The sequence below is a fragment of the Heptranchias perlo genome, chromosome 25 (genome assembly GCF_035084215.1).
Source record: "Heptranchias perlo isolate sHepPer1 chromosome 25, sHepPer1.hap1, whole genome shotgun sequence".
NCBI classification, from domain to species: domain Eukaryota; kingdom Metazoa; phylum Chordata; class Chondrichthyes; order Hexanchiformes; family Hexanchidae; genus Heptranchias; species Heptranchias perlo.
The window spans coordinates 18,821,590-18,833,771 of NC_090349.1; the positions used below are offsets into that span (position 1 = coordinate 18,821,590).

A 12,182-nucleotide genomic window follows, 5' to 3' on the forward strand; every position below is an offset into this window, starting at 1 on the left:
CTTAGCTGCAAGCAGAAAAGGACGTGACTGGAAGGGAAGTATCCGTTCTGGGCTGATGCTTCTTGACGAAAGCTGCTGGTACAGATTGTGACCTGCAATGTCGGGGGGAGGAGGGAAACAGGAGGGTGCGATATTCTCTTGACCCTATTTTTTATTTGTGATCTGCGAATAAATATTGGTAAAGCACAGGCAATTCACTTCGTATCATGGTGAAGGGTGTAATTGCATTTTTTTTTGTTTCGAGCAGATGGATGCAGGATTTGTTAAAACGTGAGCTGCTAGAGAACAAATCACCACCAGATGCAGCGCAGAACATGCCTCACTGACCTTGTGTGCATGACACAGAAATGAAAGCATATGTTTCTGAGCTCGGTCGTGCATTTTTTTTTTGCTCAAGTTGCCCAGCAGCTGGGTCAACAATCACAACACAGTCAGTGTTCCGCTCCAGGTTATCGTCTCTAACGTGCTCCAGTTAAAAAATGGAAAGTAAAGAAAACTAATCAAGACGTGAAGAAATGCTGCAGGAAGTGTGTGGACACTTTTGATTTTCTGTGAGCGACCCTTAATGACATTTCAGTAGACTCTTTACACTTTGCTTATCAATGGCAGATTATCATCTTTTTCTCGTATCTTATGTGATTACTAACAGAGGTGCAGTTATGTATTTTACGTTGATTTACCTTAATTCTGGTCATTAATTCGATTGTCTACATTCATGAAAAAGAATACATATTGATATTTGTCAGCAGCAACAAAATTTATATACTTATACAGAGCAGTTATTCGACTTTGGTTTCACGTTCATAGTTATGTCACGTAAATTCAGGTGCTAAGCCACCTAAGGCGTGCTTAGGCCAGAAGCGAGAGACCAGAAGATAGTCTCACAGTACTTTGGACCAGCTGAAGTATAACAGTAGCCAGGTAACATTAAAGTATAATTAGCATTTGGAGGCCAGTGAGCAGAGATCTGTACATTTGTGCGAGCGCAGTTACAACAGGGCAGAGGAATCCTGTTGAGTGAGGGTCATAGTCTTCACTTTCCTTAAGAGAAATAATGGGTTAAATTCGATAACCCCCGAATCCGGGCGCGGGGGTCGCGGTGCGCAATTAACCCCCGCCCGGTCGTTCTGATGCATGCAGCATGTTAGATTTGTGCTGCCTGGTCATTTACCCGATTCTGGCACGAGCAGCCAGGCCTAGCTGCGCTGTTGCATGACTTCTCACCAGCAGGGAGGCTCAATAGCGCGTGAATGCCTCGCACCTCTTAAAGGCAGCCTGTACCTCTTAAAGGCAGCCTGCACCTCTTATGTGCAAAATATAAGATACAGGTCGGCGTAGTGTCTGAACGGAGATCAGACATCGCACATGTAAAACACAGATGTAGGTCCTATCCCTATGTTTACAAACTGAATTTAAAAAAACATTGAATAAAGGTTGTGCATTACTAAATCCCACATCCTCCAATCTGCGTGCCAGACCTCACCAATCTGCCGATCCGAGTTTGCACCAGGCCTGCGAGAGACCGTGCACCAAGGTTCTCTGATGATGCAGTAGAGGCCTTGGTGCAAGAGGTGGATAGAAGGAGGGGCATCCTATATCCGCAGGGGTGCAAGAGGCCCTCCAGACATATGCTTAAGAGGCAGTGGGAGGCAGCAGGGGACAAAGTCAGTGCCAGGCGCATAGCACCATGAACATGGATGCAGTGTTCAATGCTTTGACACAAGTGGTCAAGGTGAGTGAGGTCAACTGTCAAGTGACATCTCCTACCAACTGCACCACGAGCCGCATCCACTGCTCCACGCAATACACCCCCCATCACCCACGTACCAATAAACTCTTTCAATCAGTACTCAACTCTTCCAATCAGATGCTTCCTCTCACCCTCACACGTTGCAAGCCGCACACCCATAACTCACAGGTTACACATACTGGCAGCTATTCAACTATAACAGGCACATCACCCAAACATCCCGCATGACACTCACCGACACACATTGCACTTTCTCGCAGGGGAAGGTGGCGCATATCAGGAGGCAGCAAGTGGCATTTAGCCCCTTGAGCCTGTTCCACCATTCAATGAGATCATGGTTAATCTGTGACCCAACTCCATATACCTGCCTTAGCCCCATATCCCTTAATATCCTTGGTTAGCAAAAATCTATCAATCTCAGATTTAAAATTAACAATTGAGCTAGCATTAACTGCCTTTGCAGAACAGCGTTCCAAACTTCTCCCACCCTTTGCATGTAGAAGCGTTTCCTAACTTCACTCCTGTAAGTCCTGGCTCTAATTTTTAGGCTATGTCCCCTGGTGCTAATATTCAAGTCAAGGAGACCTCCATAAACAGGTACAAATGCATCAGCAACCAGAAGCAATAATCCAGCAACTAACTTGTAAATCCTGCATGGTCCCTTTAAATAGCGCTGGTGGGGGGGTACAACACGTTCAGCTGTTCATGGTTAAGACAGTGCGTTAGCTGAATCGTTGAGTGCCAAAATGGTATCTATTCTGTTAAATCAGCGTTGCACACTGATCTAACGCATATTCTTTTTACTTTACATGGTGCCGGGGTTTGATATCTGCGCGTGTGCAAACGCCTTTACCAAGATGGCATCTGGCACATGTCACGCAAGAAGCATGCGCGTGCATTCCGGACGCCATTTTGGGAACTTAGGAGGCCGCATGCGCTACGTGACCGAATTTATTACCCATTGCGTCAATTACTGATGTCTTCATTCCTCAAAGGTTCTTAGCACCTAAAATCAGTTTGAATATCACTGTTCCCTCAGTAAGGACTCGTGTCACTGCTCCCCCAGTCGGGACTCGTGTCACTGCTCCCCCAGTGGAGATTCGTGTCACTGTTCCCTCAGTAGGGACTCGTGTCACTGTTCCCTCAGTAGGGACTCGTGTCACTGTTCCCTCAGTGGAGACTCGTGTCACTGCTCCCCAGTAGAGACTCGTGTCACTGCTCCATCAGTAGGGACTTGTGTCACTGCTCCTCCAGTGGAGACTCGAGTCACTGCACCCCCAGTGGAGACTCGTGTCACTGCTCCCCCAGTGGAGACTCGAGTCACTGCACCCCCAGTGGAGACTCGTGTCACTGCTCCCTCAGTAGGGACTAGTGTCACTGCTCCTCAGTAGGGACTCGTGTCACTTCTCCCCCAGTAGGGACTCGTGTCACTGCTCCCCCAGTGGAGACTCATGTCACTGCACCCCCAGTAGGGACTCGTGTCACTGCACCCCCCAGTAGGGACTCGTGTCACTGCTCCCCCAGTAGGGACTCGTGTCACTGCTCCCCCAGTAGGGACTCGTGTCACTGCTCCCTCAGTAGGGACTCGTGTCACTGCACCCCCAGTAGGGACTCGTGTCACTGCACACTCAGTAGAGGCTCGTGTCACTGCACCCCCAGTAGTGACTCGTGTCACTGCTCCTCCAGTGGAGACTCGAGTCACTGCACCCCCAGTGGAGACTCGTGTCACTGCTCCCCCAGTGGAGACTCGAGTCACTGCACCCCCAGTGGAGACTCGTGTCACTGCTCCCTCAGTAGGGACTAGTGTCACTGCTCCCCCAGTAGGGACTCGTGTCACTGCTCCCCCAGTGGAGACTCGTGTCACTGCTCCCCCAGTAGAGACTCGTGTCACTGCTCCCCCAGTGGAGACTCGAGTCACTGCACCCCCAGTGGAGACTCGTGTCACTGCTCCCTCAGTAGGGACTAGTGTCACTGCTCCTCAGTAGGGACTCGTGTCACTGCTCCCCCAGTAGGGACTCGTGTCACTGCTCCCCCAGTGGAGACTCGTGTCACTGCACCCCCAGTAGGGACTCGTGTCACTGCTCCCCCAGTAGGGACTCGTGTCACTGCTCCCCCAGTAGTGACTCGTGTCACTGCTCCCCCAGTGGAGACTCGTGTCACTGCTCCCCCAGTAGAGAATCGTGTCACTGCACCCCCAGTAGGGACTCGTGTCACTGCTCCCTCAGTGGAGACTCGTGTCACTGCTCCCTCAGTGGAGACTCGTGTCACTGCTCCCCCAGTAGGGACTCGTGTCACTATTCCCCCAGTAGAGACTCGTGTCACTGCTCCCTCAGTAGGGACTCGTGTCACTGTTCCCTCGGTGGAGACTCGTGTCACTGTTCCCTCAGTAGGGACTCGTGTCACTGCTCCTCCAGTGGAGACTCGTGTCACTGCACCCCCAGTGGAGACTCGTGTCACTGCTCCCCCAGTGGAGACTCGTGTCACTGTTCCCCCAGTAGGGACTCGTGTCACTGTTCCCTCAGTGGAGACTCGTGTCACTGTTCCCCCAGTAGGGACTCGTGTCACTGTTCCCTCGGCGGAGACTCGTGACACTGCTCCCTCGACAGGGAGTTGTGCCACTGCTCCTTTAGTGGAGACTCAGTTATATCTAGATTTGCATAAACTCATGTATTTGTCTGCTAAGAACATAAAAAAATAGGAGCAGGAGTAGGCCATATGGCCCCTCGAGCCTGCTCCGACATTCAATAAGATCATGGCTGATCTTCAACCTCAACTCCACTTTCCCGCCCAATCCCCATATCCCTTGATTCCCCGAGAGTCCAAAAATCTATCTATCTCAACCTTGAATATACTCAACGACTCAGCATCCACAGTCCTTTCGAGTAGAGAATTCCAAAGATTCACAACCCTCTGAGTGAAGAAATTCCTCCTCATCTCAGTCTTAAATGTCCGACCCCTTATCCTGTGACTATGCCCCCTAGTTCTACACTCTCCAGCCAGGGGAAACAACCTCTCAACATCTACCCTGTCAAGCCCCCTCAGAATCTTATATGTTTCAATGAGATCTCCTCTCATTCTTCTAAACTCCAGAGAATATAGGCCCATTCTACTCTACGAAGATTACAGTAGCTTCTAATTTCAAGTTTGTATTCTGATGCTAAACGGCAAATAATATCTGGTGATTTTAAAATACAACTTACTTTGAATATATCTTACTCTGGTAACAACTTTAATTAGGAGCTGGCTGCGTCTAGAATAAACTTGTAAAAGATCCTTAGCCTTTTAAAAACTGCCAGACACACACCCTGTTTCTGTGCAACACCAATTATTGGGTAACTGACTTGACTTAGAAGCAAATAGAAATAAAGTATCACACTGCAATGTATGAGATGATCTCCACAGTTCTGAATTCTTCATGAGGCCACAATGTGACAGTGGTATGCCCAGCATCTTGGAATATTAGATACCTGTTTAATTTGTCAAAGTTTTTTTTGGATTGCTGTTAGCTTTCTCTTTCGCCCACGTCTCCCGAGAACAACCAAGAACTTTTTTTTTGGAACGAGACAACGCAAAAGGATAGAGGGAACTTGCTCACAAAAAGTATGCTGCAGCTTATCTTTAAGATCAGTTCTGTCATTAACATATCGTTAGAACAAACATCTTATGGCTGAAATGATCAAGATGAGGTGGAAGTCAATAGAAACATGTTAAAAAGGTCTGGTTGAATTGCTGACAACGGAATGGAGACTCATGCACAGTATATCTGCCAACCAACGAACCTGGAGATTCCATTTAATCTAATTGAGTGTGAAGGGTAGCACAACAAACAAAGTCTCGTATTGACTGCTAATTGGCGCCATTTTGACTGTTGTCAATTTTCTTGGTCGAAATCATACTAATGCATTTTATTTCTTCAAGTACTGACAAAGAAGTCGTAGAGTGGATAATTTGATTTGAGTTTGCCTATTTTCAAGGTGGCCATATATATTGCATGGTTTGCCACGAAGACAGTCATTCTAAATTTCAGTCCAAAGGAATTTTAAATTGTCAATAATTTGAAGTATACTGTATAGAATGATTGCCATCTGGCAGATCCCCAGCCATGCTGCCGTCTATACTCACGCTGAGCTCGGCAACCAGTGGATTTCTGGCCAGATGTGCTTGGGGTGCCTGCACAAACCTCTATGCCATGGGTGGCTGATTTGTAATGATGTGAGAGTGTGGACAGGTTAGTTGCTTCTCATGTAGCATTAAAAGGAGTTCAAAGTAAGTTTATAATATTCCAATGAGGTCCAAAGGAAGGCCTGGCCACTTTTAAAATGTAATGTTGCCCTGGGCTGGAGTCATGCTGCAACTGGTGGGAAGCCCAATGAGAATAAATCTATCGACTGGAGGTGATGTCTCAACTCTTGCACTGAGTCTGATTCAATCTGACTCCTGAGTTATTCTAGCACTTGTGTATTGATGAGCACTCAAAATCTCCATACACTGACATGAATTTCATGGTATAACTGTGGCCTTAGCTTTTGCTAACTGTAGGACCATTGACAATGCAATTTATAATTGCATTGCTCTCAATTATATTTGAGAATAAAAAAGAAAGACTTGCACATATATAACGGCTTTTGCAACTTCAGAACGTCCCAAAGTGCTTTACAACCAATGAAGTACTTTTGAAGTGTAGTCACTTATGTAATGTAGAAAACATGACAGCCAATTTGTGCACAGCAAGATCACACAAACAGCAATGTGATAATGACCAGATAATCTGTTTTTTAGTTATGTTGGTTGAGGGATAAATATTGGCCAGGACACCGGGGAGAATTCGCCTGCTCTTCTTCAAAAATTATTCCATGGGATCTTTTACGTCCACCTGAGAGGGCAGGGGGGCCTCTATTTCTATTTAAGGTCTTACCCGAAAGATGGCACCTCTCCCTTAGTACTGTGCTGTCAGCCTAGATTTTGTGCTCTGGAGTGGGACTTGAGCCCACAACCTTCTGACTTAGAGGCCAGAGTGCTAACGCTGATTCACTGCTGACACCGTTTAGGAGAAGCTATGCTCCACCGTCCACAGACCATTTGTTAAATTTTGATAATTGTGCTATTTCCTGTTTCAACGTATTTTCATTGTATTACACACTAACATATTAATGTTAATTTTTAAAAAGTGCAAAGTAATTTGGATTACTGATTTCAGCCTTTAAAGATAAGATAAAGCTTTTAAAGATTTAAACGATCAGTTAAATACAAAACTATTAACTTCATTGGGGATTAGATCTGAACAATTGAATCAAACGTGTGCCCAGGACGAGATCATGCTCAAAACGACTGCATTATTGGCAGGACAATTTATTCATTTTTTTGACTTAGATGTTAATTACTTTCATTCTTTTTACAGAATCCTAACAAAATGAAAATATATTGCTGAATAAGCATTTATTTAAAAAAAAATTACCCATCTTATTATGAAATACCAAGAAAATATTATAAACCAAGTAATTGAATATTGAACGATATTAGAAAAATGACAGAATCCTGCTAGTTTGGATGTATTTGAAGATACAGTTCACTCCATTTTATGAAAGATTTAATCCAGTTCAAAACTGTTGCCTTGTGTTAAATGAATTCTGTATTTTCACTTCGACATTTTCCTCAGTTGGTCAGGCACACAGGGAGATTTTCTCTGAGCAACATAAGTGTAACAAAATCACCGTGTTGTATTCTTTAGACAGATTTACAATTTCACTACAGATAGCGCACCAAGGAAATATTTGCCCATAATCTGTCGAATAATTTTTAGAATTTGAATTTAGAGAAAAATGAAGTCCATTATGTAGATATCATCTTCAAATATTGGAAACTTTACAATGCTTGTTCACCTGTTTGATTTTCTGTCATCTTAAGTATGTTTATTCCAGTGTATAACTGTTTTAAATGAACTGAACTGGCTCCAATTTTAACTTCAATTGACTAGAATCATTAGTAAACAGATCTGTATAATAAACCTCCAAATAAAGCGAGTGTCTGATATAATTTAGTCTCGTTTTTTTCTCACATGGAGGCTTTCTTTCGTTATTGTGATAGTTCTATGTGTATCATTAATTCCAGTATACCAGCATCAAACTTAATGAAGATGGAAGGATGAAATTCCCCCTTTAATGAAAAATGGGAAGATGCCCATTTCTCTTCTTAATTAATGAGTTACTAATAAAACCGCACATTTCAAAGACACGTGTTCCTGTGAGTTCATCATTGGCTCGTTAATTAAAAGAATCTTCCACATTCAAAAATAAAAATGTTAAATACACCACACAGTGTCTCACTGTCCTGTACAAATCCAAAAAGGCACAGGTCTGTTTCCTAGTCTGTCATAAATTAACTGATCTCAGATCGGGCAACTGTGAGGTTGTTATAATTGGCTTCACTCATGTCAGTTTAGGAAAGAAAAAGAACTAAAGTTTCTACTCCTGATCACTATACAGTAACCCCTACTGTATGCGTATGGACCATGTCCAGGACACGGTCAATCTTGATTGTGATGGCCTCGCCCTCCCCATAGCCAGAAAGTTTACCAACACATTGCCCTGGTTCATGCATGAAGAATGGGTATGTGGTTGGTTGCCACCCATAGAATTTTTAAAAATTCATTCTTGGGATATGGGCATCGCTTGCAGTGCTGATATTTATTGCTGATCCCTAGTTGCCCTTGAGAAGGTGGTGGTGGTGGGCCTTCTTCTTGAACCACTGCAGTCCATGTGATGAAGGTTGCTTTTAGGTAGGGTGTCCTACGATTTTGACCTAGTGACAATGAAGGAACAGCGATATATGTCCAAGTCGGGATGGTATGTGACTTGGAGGGAAACTTGGAGGTAATGGTGTTTTCATGCAGCTACTGCTCTTGTCCTTCTAGATTATGGAGGTCATGGGTTTATGAGGTGCTGCTGAAGAAGCCTTGGCAACTTGCTGCAGTACATCCTGTAGATAGTACACACTGCAGCCAGTGGTGAAGAGAGTATTGTATACCATGTGATTCAGTAAAGGAAGGGAAGAGCATTAAATAGTGAACCATAGATACACGAAAGTGATTTTTAGGCTATAATGTAGATCAGGGGTTAATGTTTCCATCCAAACCCTAAAATTAAATTACTGGTCTTGAAATCATTTGCTGGTATCTATATTTTTAATCCTACATAGTGATTCTGTTATACCAGCAATAGCTATCAGTGCAGACAGAGTGACTGTCTGCAGCATAACCTTGATGTAATAATCTGTCAGTTTGAGTGTATAATTTAGAGGCAAACCCTTAACACCAGTAAGTGCTGAATCAATGTTGCAATTATGCAATCAGCTAGGTCCAGACTGCGCAAGTCAGTCAACCTATAAGATGGAGTCTGTAAGCTTGTTCGCATCGCTGAACACTGCTGTATGCAAAGTTTTAAATCTTAATAAATTCATCCCTTTATCATTTAACCTTAAATTATATGAACCCCGGAATAAGTTGAACATAAGAACAGATTTGATGTGTGCGGCATCATTTTCCAAACTTCATGCTCTAGGGAGATGGAGGCGTGACAATCGAGAGTGCAAACTCGGGTGCACGCTGTGCAACTTTCCAACCATTAATTTAAATGGTCAGAAATTTGTGGGCGGTTTGTACCTGAATTTTCGACATGGCCTCTCGGAGCATAAGGTTCCCCATCAGAAATATGAAGGTGGAAAATTACACAAGAGAATAAACAACTGATGTCATCGTTGCAGGTTTATTGCAAAACAATCTGCTGCTAATTATCAGCAAATTCTTCATCTGGTGTGTGTGTGTTATTGGGGTTTGCACAATGCTAAGAATTTTAGTTTCTAAAAAGATGTATGTATGAAGCCAGTAGCTTGAGCTTTAGAGTATCCATTTTATACAAATATGTTAGTGCCATTTAAAAGAAATGTTATCTAATTGCCTGAAATATGTTTTTTGACTGTTGGTATGATTTGGAGAAGGATGACCTAGCCTATTATAGTTGAGTGTGCAGTGATATATAGGACTCCAACTGATTTATAGCTAAACCTGCTCAATACATTTGAGAACCTGCCAAGCCAGATCCAGGCCTGGAGTCTGTCAATCATTTGTTGCACATTGTTCAAAAACTGGGATGATGTTGCTAATAATTCAGTTGGTTAGCTAATTAAAATATCAACTGTTGCACTAATGATCTTTAGTAGTATGTGTTACAGCCATGTTGTACAAAGCAATTTAGTTTATTTTTGTATTGGGTGGCAGCAGGCAGAGCGGGTACATATTTACGCAACAAAAAAAGGGCTCCCGGCTACTCCCGACCACTGTGCTCCATTTAATGAGAGGAGAGAAGAAATGGCCTTGTAACTTCGCAGTGCTTTGATTGATTGTCTTTTTCTCTGCATTACATCAGGTAAAACTATGATCTTAACATATATCAGTGGTAAAAGTCATAATTTGCACCAAATCTTTATTAGCCGCTCATCGATCAACCAATGGGCCTTACTTTATCTTTTTAAAGACAGCAATAAATTCAATTCACATCATATATAATTTTGGACCTGTGCTGGTTTGTTGGTGGTAATTTGACTGTAAATGTGCCTAGTTGCTGCAATGCATTGATGTGTAATTTGGTAAAGTTGAAAATGAGATTCAACGAACTTAAGGACCCTGAAATTAGGCCTTTAACCTTTATAAATGAGGTCAGTGGAGAGCACTGAGGGAAAGGCAGCAGTGGTTACTTCTAGGAACTGCGTTTGATTCCTGTAGTTCATTTTACCACATGGGTAAGGAAGCGTTTTCCATGGCTTAGATTTAACTATGAATGGGGGTTAGGGTATTATCATTGCCAGTTGATCTATGTATGTCTGTTTGCATTTTTGGTGGTGATTACAGATAAGAGTACTTAAATGTGCACCTGGCAGAATGGTGTTGTGGCCATTTTACCATTTTCACTGTGCACCACACACCAGTGGTAGTTTAAACCATCAGTTTGATGATGGGCCAGTTCAGATGCTAATGAGCTGGTGTCATGGTAGATGAGACTCGCCCCGCAGTTTTCCTTGACAATTTGTAGCATTGGTCTATATGGAGATTCTCAGACCAAAATTTATGATGGAGAGGCAGAAACTCTGCTAAAGTGATAAGTGGTGGAGGGAAATATATTTTTGTGGTCCCATTGAACACCATTTGAACGCACAACTGGAGTCCATCTCTTTGGGGGGGGGGGGGGGCGGTGGGAAGGAACTTAAAGGAGGAGTAAGACTGTTCTGTAAGTAGCCCTCCATCCACTGCCATATGAAGAATAAAAAATTGGGTGATAGTTAATTTAGCTGATACTATTGAGACATTGTAGTACTAATTCCCTACCACTGATATCACAGGTTGGGGGAAATCTTGTCAAGATTGTAAGTTTTTAAAAAAAAAACGAGAACAAACCCAAAGTTCTATAGTTTTGAAGTTGCAGTTCTTTGAGTGGGACAGACTTCAATGGCCATTCTTAGTGTTCCGTCATTATAAAATCCCCATATTTACTGATGCCAGAAGTTGTCAAGGAAAATCAACTGGCTGATAATTAAACTGATGGTTTAAATTACCAATGGAGTGTGGTACGCAGTGAAAGTGGAAAGTCCGGTAAATATATCACGTACAAAATCACTGCTAAATTGCAGAGTGGAGAAAAAAAAACACTGTACAGCTGGAGGTAATGCTGCAAAGTTCTTAACAGAAGGATCATTTTGTATTGGCAAAGAGCAGGACAATCCATTGTTTTTTGCAACTCTTGGCAAGGATGAGGACAAAGAGAAGCTGGTCTTATCTCAGCTACTACCACAACATTTTCTTCTTGAGCCCCAGCAGCTGTTATTATGATACGGGGTCTTTTCTGAAGCAGGCCAGGACTCCAGCTTTTTTTGTATGTTAAAAGCTTAATAAGGAAACTCCTGCTTTTGCAGTCTTGGTGAAGCAAACCCCCAACGATACAACGCATGGCTGCTCCACCATTTCTGTTTCTGGCTTTGTGCTTACAGTCATGGAGGTACACGGAGTCAGCGTTCAGTGAACTCAAAAGCACCAGTTCATTGTAATATAGCTCGTGATGGTTTATAGTTAATTGTTTCAAAGGACTTTGTGATATAGTTCAATGTTTCTCTCCCATCTGTAAACAAAAGTGGGAAGCTGAATCAGACTGGTAGAAATACAAAATAGACAATTGATTATCTTAAAACACCTTTGGCCACCTTAGCGGTTTAGATAAATTATTGTGTGATGTGCTTTGAAAAGTTTTGATGTGACATTAACACACATATTATTAGTGATGATTTTGGCTGAGTGGGCTGTGGGGCTTTGTGTATGTTGAGTGTTTGAGAGATCGGGAAGAATGTGTGAGCATGTAAGATTATATTTCCGTAGTGATTAGCAACAAAA

The 12,182-nt window shown here is 43.1% G+C and overlaps 1 long non-coding RNA gene across 1 annotated transcript in view; it reads left to right on the forward strand.

Annotated features, from left to right (window-relative positions):
• The first annotated feature begins 387 nt into the window (after positions 1–387).
• Positions 388–12,182, forward strand: part of LOC137342365 (uncharacterized) — a 92,594-nt gene continuing 80,799 nt past the window's right edge. The window contains exon 1 of the long non-coding RNA XR_010967239.1: positions 388–551. This is a non-coding gene — a long non-coding RNA (uncharacterized lncRNA). The remainder of the gene's footprint in view (positions 552–12,182) is intronic.